Genomic DNA, 10,136 nt, shown 5'->3' with positions numbered 1-10,136 from the left:
GGCATGCGCGCGTGCGCTTCTCTCTCCCCCCCGCCCGCGCGAACTTACCTCCAAAACGCTAGATCATCAGCAACAACGCACTGAGAAGGAGGAAAGGCGCCGAGGGCTTTTATATAGCTGACGTCAGCACATTCGTCTCGAGGCCAGAAAGCCCGGATGTAGGAGTAAAAAGGAATGGGACGGGGCAAGGGGGGAGCAGGGACACACCGGGCAAGATAGGCGTGGCCTTTTCAGATAGGAGGGCAGCTTTCTTTGGAGAACTGTTGGGTGTGTGCATGCATATGAAAGAAAGAAAGAAAGAAAAGGCTCAATCAGCACAAGCACAAGAATATGTAAAAAAATCAAATGGGGTGGGATTCTATATAACAGTGCAAAATGGTCCCCGACTGTACTATATTGTTGCATGCCGCCCCAATCTCTGAGTGGGGATTCCTGGAGTTTTACACAGGGTCTGTGATTGCTTCTGAAAATGAGGCACTGTGTTGTCTTTCTGATATATGGGTAATTTGCACATACACTATATACAACCTTGATGGCTCATCTTCCAGGCCATTACCTCATCAGGAAACTGGCCTGTCTTATGTTTTAACTTTTCCTGGATCCAGGGATTCAGGAGACTTGCTTAAATTCTAGCACTTACTGGACCCAGGAATATTATATACTATTGTATTGTAATAGGAATTTTATGGTCCTGATCAGATCTATGGTAATGTTCATAAGTGTACCAACCAAGCACATACATAGATCAGCACAGGAAGGCCAACCTGGAGCCATTTTGATTCCTAAACTGACCAAATCTTTTCTCTGCAAGGTCAAACTGGAAAAGCCTCCCCATTGTCTCTTTCCTCACAAATCCTGTCTTAAGGGTATGTCTGTGTTTGAATAAGGCGTGAGCCTGTGACCTGGCCAGGAACTAAGTATTTATCATTACAAAAGACTGGCCAGGCTACCCAGGAAATCCAATCAAGTAACCTGCTAGACAGGAGATAAACAAAAACAGGAGAAAAACAACATTTAAATTTCTGTTTAGACCGCCTTCTGTAATGTATGTATGATGTTTCTGGGGGTGGTCTTGATCTACAGGATAGGAATTTCAAAAGTCTTTATAAGGCTTTGCACACCATTTTTCTGGGTCCTCCTCTTTTCCTGTGTGTGAGGGGAGCACCCTGTTGCAACAGATCAATAAAGATCAAGCTTACTAGCTGCTTTGCTTCTCAATATTCTCTGGTTGGCCTCTGTTATTCTCTCCTACCAATAGGGAACCTATGTAAGGACTCTGTATGGGCTCTTGGATACCCCATAAGGGAAAAGGGCAATTTTTTGTTTACAACAGTATATCATCATATTTGTGCACACACAGAGACATGCACGTACAATCTCAACACGGATACATGTGTACATACATACCCTCCAACATTTCTCCAATTAAAATAAAATAGGGACATCCTATTCAATAATAATAATAATAATAATAATAATAATAATAATAATAATAATGCAGTACATTCTAGGAACAAATCAGAAAGTGGGACAGCTTCCGTAAATCTGGGACTGTCCCTGGAAAATAGGGACACTTGGAGGGTCTGTACATATATAATTGCTGGCAACCCAAATTCTCTTCTAAACGCCATCCTGGCAGAGACTACCAGGTACAGCGCTGCAGATCTCTGCTCAGCATTTTTAAACATTCCCTTAGCACCTGAGAGTCAGTTTCTTTTCGCTTTTACCTGGAAGGTGTAATAAACAAAAATCTTCCTTATTCCCTTATGGGGGACACAAGAGGCCTTATGGAGTCCTTTGTAGGTTCTCCATCGGTCGGGGAAAATAACTGTGCTGGTCCCGGGGGGAAGGTTACCGTTGGCGTAGTCAAAGTCCGGTCCTGGTTCACTAGTCTGGAAGCAGTTCACAAAGAGCGAGGCGGGGTCCGAAGCAGGAAGCCGGGCGGGGACGGGAACACTGGAAGGACAGGTCTGGGTCCGGGCAGGAGCAGGTATTCAACAACGTTGCTCGCACAACCTGGAACCGGGCTGACTGGCCTTTATCTTCTCTGAGACCAGGGGCGGTCCCGGCCCCCAGGAGACCCGCCTCTCCCGGCCTTAAGGCAAGCACTCCTCCTGGGAGAAACCAGTTTCCTCCGCCTCTCTGCCCTGAGCCTCTGCAGCTCAGGAGAGGCTGGGGAGTTACTGGACCCAGGGGGAGACTCACCTTCCTCTGGCAGGGCTGGGAGAGGCGCACCTGTAGGCACTGTGTCCTCAATCACCTCCGGAGCTAGAGTGGATTCACCTGGTGCCTGCTCCTGAGGATCCGGCACAGGTGCAGGCGCTTCAGATCCAAGGCCCCGCCCCAGCTCAGCCAGCCCTGGAGGCGGGGACTCCTGTGCAGGCTGGGGTTCCTCTGGTTCAGCCTCTGAATGGGATTCCCAGGCCATCACACCATCCCCCCTCCCAGGCCCCCCCCCCTCAACTGAGGGTCTGGACCCGGCTTGTTGGGGTACGCCGCATGGAAATCACGGAGGCAGGCAGGAGCGTGGACGTTGGCTGCTGGTTCCCAGGAACGGTCCTCAGGTCCATACCCCTTCCAGTCTATGAGATACTGAAGCTTTCCCCTGCCGTATCGGGAGTCCAGAATGTGTTCCACCTCATACTCAGGCTCCCCTTGAACCAAAACTGGCTGCGGTCAGGGACGGTTCGGGTGGAACTCGTCAGGCGGGGCCACCGGACTCAGAAGGGACCTGTGGAATACCGGCTGAACCTTCAGGGTTATAGAATCATAGAATCATAGAATCATAGAATCATAGAATCATAGAATCATAGAGTTGGAAGAGACCACAAGGGCCATCGAGTCCAACCCCCTGCCAAGCAGGAAACACCATCAGAGCACTCCTGACATATGGTTGTCAAGCCTCTGCTTAAAGACCTCCAAAGAAGGAGACTCCACCACACTCCTTGGCAGCAAATTCCACTGTCGAACAGCTCTTACTGTCAGGAAGTTCTTCCTAATGTTTAGGTGGAATCTTCTTTCTTGTAGTTTGGATCCATTGCTCCGTGTCCGCTTCTCTGGAGCAGCAGAAAACAACCTTTCTCCCTCCTCTATGTGACATCCTTTTATATATTTGAACATGGCTATCATATCACCCCTTAACCTCCTCTTCTCCAGGCTAAACATGCCCAACTCCCTTAGTCGTTCCTCATAAGGCATCGTTTCCAGGCCTTTGACCATTTTGGTTGCCCTCCTCTGGACACGTTCCAGTTTGTCAATGTCCTTCTTGAACTGTGGTGCCCAGAACTGGACACAGTACTCCAGGTGAGGTCTGACCAGAGCAGAATACAGTGGCACTATTACTTCCCTTGATCTAGATGCTATACTCCTATTGATGCAGCCCAGAATTGCATTGGCTTTTTTAGCTGCCGCGTCACACTGTTGGCTCATGTCAAGTTTGTGGTCAACCAAGACTCCTAGATCCTTTTCACATGTAGTGCTCTCAAGCCAGGTGTCACCCATCTTGTATTTGTGCCTCTCATTTTTTTTGCCCAAGTGCAATACTTTACATTTCTCCCTGTTAAAATTCATCTTGTTTGTTTTGGCCCAGTTCTCTAATCTGTCAAGGTCGTTTTGAAGTATGATCCTGTCCTCTGGGGTGTTAGCCACCCCTCCCAGTTTGGTGTCATCTGCAAATTTGATCAGGATGCCCTTGAGTCCATCATCCAAGTCGTTGATAAAGATGTTGAATAAGACCGGGCCCAAGACAGAACCCTGTGGCACTCCACTAGTCACTCTTCTCCAGGATGAAGAGGAACCATTGATGAGCACCCTTTGGGTTCGGTCAGTCAGCCAGTTACAAATCCACTGAGTGGTAGCATAGTCAAGACCGCATTTTACCAGCTTCTTTACAAGAATATCATGGGGCACCTTGTCAAATGCCTTGCTGAAATCAAGGTAGGCTACATCCACTGTGTTCCCTTCATCTACCAGGCTTGTAATTCTGTCAAAAAACGAGATCAGGTTAGTCTGACATGACTTATTTTTCAGAAATCCATGCTGACTATTGGTGATCACAGCATTCCTTTCTAGGTGCTCACAGACTGTTTGCTTAATGATCTGCTCCAGAATCTTCCCTGGTATTGATGTCAGACTGACTGGGCGGTAATTATTTGGGTCCTCTCTTTTCCCCTTTTTGAAAATAGGGACAACATTTGCCCTCCTCCAGTCTGCCGGGACTTCGCCTGTTCTCCAGGAATTCTCAAAGATGACTGCCAGTGGTTCTGAGATCACATCTGCCAGTTCTTTTAATACTCTTGGATGCAGTTCATCTGGCCCTGGAGACTTGAATACATCTAGACTAGCCAAGTATTCTTGTACTATCTCCTTAGTTATTCTGGGCTGTGTTTCCTCTGCTGAATCATTTGCTCCAAATTCTTCAGGTTGGGCATTGTTTTCTTTATCGGAGAAGACTGAGGCAAAGAAGGCATTGAGGAGTTCAGCCCTTTCTGTGTCCCCTGTTTGCATTTCACCATCTTCTCCTCTGAGTGACCCCACTGTTTCTTTGTTCTTCCTTTTGCTACGAACATACCCATAAAAGCCTTTTTTGTTGCTTTTAACCTCTCTAGCAAGCCTGAGTTCATTCTGTGCTTTAGCTTTTCTGACTTTGTGTCTACACGTGCTGGCTATTTGTTTGAATTCCTCTTTGGTGGTTTCCCCCCTTTTCCATTTTTTGTACACATCCTTTTTTAATCTTAACTCAGTTAAAAGTTCTTTAGATAGCCACCCTGGCTTCTTTAGGCACCTTCCATGTTTCCGTCTCATTGGTATTGCCTGAAGTTGTGCTTTTACTATCTCCCTCTTAACAAACTCCCAGCCATCATGAACTCCCTTTCCTTTTAGTATTACTGTCCATGGGATCTCACCAAGCACTTCCCTAAGTTTTATGAAGTCGGCTTTCTTAAAGTCGAGAAATTGAGTCCTAGTATGCTTGGCTGCTCCTTTCCGCTGTCTAGTAAACTTCAGAAGAGCATGATCACTCGCGCCTAATGATCCTTCCACTTCTACCCCACTAACCAGGTCATCAACATTGGTTAGGACCAGATCTAAAATGGCTGTTCCTCTTGTTGCTTCTCCCACTTTCTGGACAATGAAGTTGTCTGCAAGGCCAGTGAGGAATCTGTTTGACCTTATGCTCTTGGCTGAGTTTGACATCCAACAAATATCCGGGTAATTGAAGTCCCCCATTACTACTATCTCCCTTCCTTTTGCATGCTTGGCCATCTGTTCCAGGAAGGCATCATCTATGTCCTCCGTTTGGCTTGGGGATCTATAGTAAACTCCCACAATGAGGTCACTGTTATTCTTCTCTCCCTTAATTTTGACCCAAATGCTCTCACTTTGGCTTTGAGGTTCTAAATCTTGGATCTCTTCACAGGTATACACATCCCTGACATATAACGCCACTCCTCCTCCTTTCTTGTCTGGTCTGTTTCTCTGAAATAGATTGTATCCCTCCATTATTACATTCCAATCGTGGGACTTATCCCACCAGGTTTCAGTGATTCCTATTATGTCATATTTAGTTTGCTGTACCAAGAGCTCAAGCTCATTTGTTTATTTCCCATGCTTTGCGCATTAGTGTACAGACATTGCGGGCAACCGGAGACGGAATGCCACAGGCGAGACCTGGTCCATGATGGGAAATGGGCCGGTGAAACGGGCGTCCAGCTTCCGCGAAGGTCGCGAGGGGTGGAGGTGGCGAGTGGAGAGCCATACCAGGTCACCGACATGGAGTTCTGGCCCCACCTGGCGGTGGCGGTCGGCCTGGGCCTTGTACGCCTCTTTGGCCTGGCGCAGTTGCTCCATCAATAGTTGTTGCTGAGACTGGAGCTCCTGAAGCCACTCCGTCACCACAGGGACCGCGGATGCCGGCAGAACATCTGGGAAGAACCGCGGATGATAACCGTAACTGGCCTGGAATGGGGTTTGCTGGGTGGACGCGTTCACCGCGTTGTTGTAGGCGAACTCCGCCAATGCTAGGTGGTCGACCCAGTCATCCTGCTGGTAGCTGCAGTAACACCGGAGGTACTGCTCCACCACTGCGTTCGCCCGTTCCATCTGGCCATCGGTCTGTGGGTGGTAGGCTGATGATAGACAGACCTCTGTCCTGAGGGTCTGGTGCAATGCTCGACAGAAACGGGATGTGAACTGGATGCCCCGGTCGGACACCACACGCTCGGGAAGGCCGTGCAGGCAGAAGACATGCTGAAGGTATAGTTGAGCGGTTTCCTTAGCTGTGGGTACGGATCGGCAGGGAGCACAGTGCACCATCTTAGTGAAAGGGTCGGAGAAAACTAGGAGGCAGGTACAGCCATGAGACGGGGGTAAGTCCACCACAAAGTCCAGCGAAACCGTGTGCCAAGCACGCGGTGGGACTGGCAGTGGCTGAAGTAGGCTGGGGGGTCGCCCGGTAGGGCCCTTGGCCCACCAGCAGACGTCGCAACCAGCGACGTAGCAAGCCACGTCAGCCTTCAGGCGGGGCCACCAAAACTTGCGGCTTACCAAATGGGTGGTCCGATACCGCCCAAAGTGTCCTGCTGCTGGGGCATCATGGGTCATCCGGAGAATCTCAGCCCGCAGTGGCCCTGACGGGATGTACAGGCGACCGTGGTGCAGCAGAAGGCCCTGGTGCAAGACCAGCCCCGGATACTGAGTGCATGACCCTTCGGCCAGTTCCCGGAGTCGTTCCTTTGCCCAAGCGTTGACCCGCTGCTGTTCCTGCACCCGAGCCTGCAGTGGCTCAGCCTCCTGAGTGGCCAGGAACGCAGCCGGTAGTAGGATCATGGTTGGTACTGCTTGCTGTACCGTGTCTGCGATGTCTTCAGGTTTCCGGGACAGGGCATCCGCCTTCTGGTTTTGGGAGTTAGGGATATAGCGGATCCGGAACTGGAACCGGGAAAAGAACAACGCCCACCGGATCTGCCTTTGGTTCAGCTTGCGGGTGGTCTGGAGGTACTCCAGGTTCCGGTGGTTGGTTCTCACCTCCACTGGGTGTCGTTGTCGTGAATTCCTCGCGGTGCTTTTAGCAGAAACGCTCAGAGTCCCAGTGCAGTCTTTTTAATGTGAGCTATATACAGGTATTTACAAAAACAGTCCATACAGAGTACCTGCTCCTTAAGGCAAACAAATACTCTCCACCACAGCACCACCACACCACAGCACAACCACCACAACCACTGTTGAGCAGGCTTTCCTTTTTAAAACAGGTGATAGCCAATCACATTAATCACACTCCTGCTGAGTCACTGACCCAGCACTTCACAGAGTATTGCATCAGCCTGTTGCAAACTGAAGCCTGCAGACTTACTCAGTATCCTGCGAATCCCAACACTCCTCCTTAAGTCAAAGGCTTGAGACCTAATAATTCTCTTAAGTCTCGAAATTTAGGAGCATCCAAACATTTTGTATACAAATCCGCCACATTACATTTTGTGTTACAGTGCTGTACCTTTAACACATTTCTTTCCAAAGCATTTTTCACATTTCCGTATCTTATAGCAATATGTTTACTCTTGCTCTTAAAGGTCTGTTGGTTAGCAAGCTGTTGTGCAGCCATGTTGTCACTTAGCACAGTGATTGGCATTTCGGAAGGTATTCCAAGCTCTTTTGTTAGGTAAGCAAACCACTCTATTTGTGACACACATTCGCTTATGGCTGAGTACTCTGCTTCACACGTACTTGTGGCAACAAATGTTTGTTTCTGGGATTTCCACTGAACAGGGCATTTCCAATATATATGGCATAGCCAGTGGTAGACTTTCCATTTTCTCTGTCCCCCCAGCTGGCATCAGCGTATGCATACACTTGCTGATCATATCCTGTATCCAGCATCAGTTTGTAATCTTTTGTGCCTTTCAGATACCTTAGGATTCTTTTAAGTGCTACCCAATCTCTCTGAGCTGGGTCTGCACTTCTTTGGCTTAACATGTGCACTGCCAATGTTATGTCGGGTCTTGTCCAACAACTTAAATATAACAGAGAACCCAACAGAGAATGAAACGCTGTTGCATTCTCACATTTTTGTCCTTCTGGTTCATTTTTGTACTGGGTAGTTATGGGAGTGTCAACCGCATTTGCCCTCTCCATTCCATATGTCTTCAGTAACTTTTCGATTTTTTTCCTTCTGACTCATTTCTCTGAACCTGTACTCCTAAGTAATTCTGAATCTCTCCCAAATACTTCAGTTTGTATTTGTTACCTAGGCTGTTTATAAACCAAGACACTTGCTTTTGTGCAGTTATTAGACAGATATCAACATACAAAAGTAAATAACAAACACTTCCTTGCACCATTGCTGAATATAAACAGGAATCAGCCAGGCTTTGTTTGAATCCCATCTTTTTCAAAGTTGTATCTATGCATTGATGCCATAGACGTGCACTTTGGTGCAAACCGTATAGTGCCCTTTGCAGCTTTAACACCATGCTGTCTTTTTCCAGCTCATAACCTGGTATTTGCTGTAAATACACCTTGGTGTCAATAGGAGCATTTAAATATGCTGAGGCAACATCAAAATGATTAACTTTTAACCCTCTCAGACTTGCCATTGCTAAAACTGATTTTACTGTTTCAGCCTTTGCTGTTGGGGCAAACACTTCATCATAATGTATCATTTTTCTTTATGTAAAGCCCCTTGCAACCAACCTGGCTTTCCTCTGACAACTACCATCAGCCAGCTTTTTCACTTTAAAAACCCACTTACAGCTTATGGGCTTTTTACCTTCAGGCAATTCTGTAGGTACAAACACATTGTTGTTTAGCAGAGAGTTATACTCTGCCTGCATTGCCTTTAACCTCACCTCTTTCTCTAGAGTAGGTAACTCTTGCACTTCTTCAAAGTTTTCTGGCTCAGTTACACAAACCTGGTTTATGGTGGCTGGGAACCCATAACGGTCTGGAGGTTGACCTTTATTACTTCTTGCAGACCTCCTTGGTTCATTAATCTCACCCCCTGGGCTACCTTCAGGACTGCTTTTGGGGTGGATTGACTCCGTAGATCTACCTCCTCCTGTCCCTGCTGCATTTTCTTTTCCCCCCTGCTCCATGCTAGCAGCTGGAGAAAAATGCTCAACCTCCTCCCTTTCAGTTTCTCTGGGAGAGCTGCCAATTCTTAGCTTTGTTTCAACTGCCTTATCAGGTATGCTCGGCAGTAAAACTTTTTCTGGCAGCAGGTTTGCATGTATCTTGGGCCAATTTCTTTGCTCATTAAAGCTGGCTGACTGACTATAACTCAAAAGATTTTTATCATCTTCAAACCTGTAGGCTTTCGTACCACTTTCATACCCAAGAAATAGCAACTGCTGTGCCCTTTTCCCGCCTTTTCTTCGGTTCTTTACAGGTATGTCAACCCACGCCTTTGTCCCAAAGATTCTCAAATGTTGCAAACTGGGACTTTTGTTATAGAGAATCTTATAGGGTATGTCATCTAGTACCCTTGACCACAAGCAATTCGCAATATAATTCGCGGTCTTAATACTCTCAGCCCAGTACTTAATTGGAAGATTTGCATCTGCTAACAATGCTTTCATTTGTGTCTGCAAGACACCTCCCCTACGCTCTGCTACTCCGTTCTCCTGAGGCGTCGCCACATTGGTAAGCCTATGTTTAATCCCTTGGGAACGCAACCAGTTTCTTAGGGAGCTTGCCATAAACTCTCCTCCCCTGTCTGTCTGAATAGAGCACACCTTTTCGCAAAGTTGCCTTTCTACCCTTCTTACCCAGAACTTCAAAGTTTGGGCAACGTCAGACTTTTGCTTTAATGGATAGACCCAGCCAAATCTAGAATAGTCATCCACTAGGATCAAACAATACTTGTTATGGGAGACACTTGGTGGAAAAGGACCAGTTACATCAGCATGAATCAACTCCAGTGGTTTTTTGGTTTCTCTCTGGCTTGCTCTTGCTACTGGGCAAGCCCTGCTTTTAACCTCCTTGCAGATATTGCAATCTAAGTAATTATCACAACTTTTAATGTTTTTCATCCCCCCACATAACTCCAATGTTTTGTTTAGCACCTTATAGCTAGCATGAGCCAGACGCCTGTGCAGGAGATGAATACACATATCATGGGTTGGGACATTTTGCACATTCACAAC

At 47.4% G+C, this 10,136-nt stretch overlaps 1 protein-coding gene across 1 annotated transcript in view; it reads right to left on the bottom strand.

Annotated features, from left to right (window-relative positions):
- Positions 1-10,136, bottom strand: part of LOC310753714 (uncharacterized protein) — a gene marked incomplete at its 3' end in the record, with an annotated part of 149,837 nt that overhangs the window by 82,983 nt on the left and 56,718 nt on the right. The window lies entirely within an intron of this gene.

Source organism: Podarcis filfolensis (genome assembly GCF_964270895.1).
Source record: "Podarcis filfolensis genome assembly, chromosome: W".
Taxonomy (NCBI): domain Eukaryota; kingdom Metazoa; phylum Chordata; class Lepidosauria; order Squamata; family Lacertidae; genus Podarcis; species Podarcis filfolensis.
Note: the sequence above shows the minus strand (reverse complement) of the source record. Positions and strands in the feature narration are given on the sequence as shown.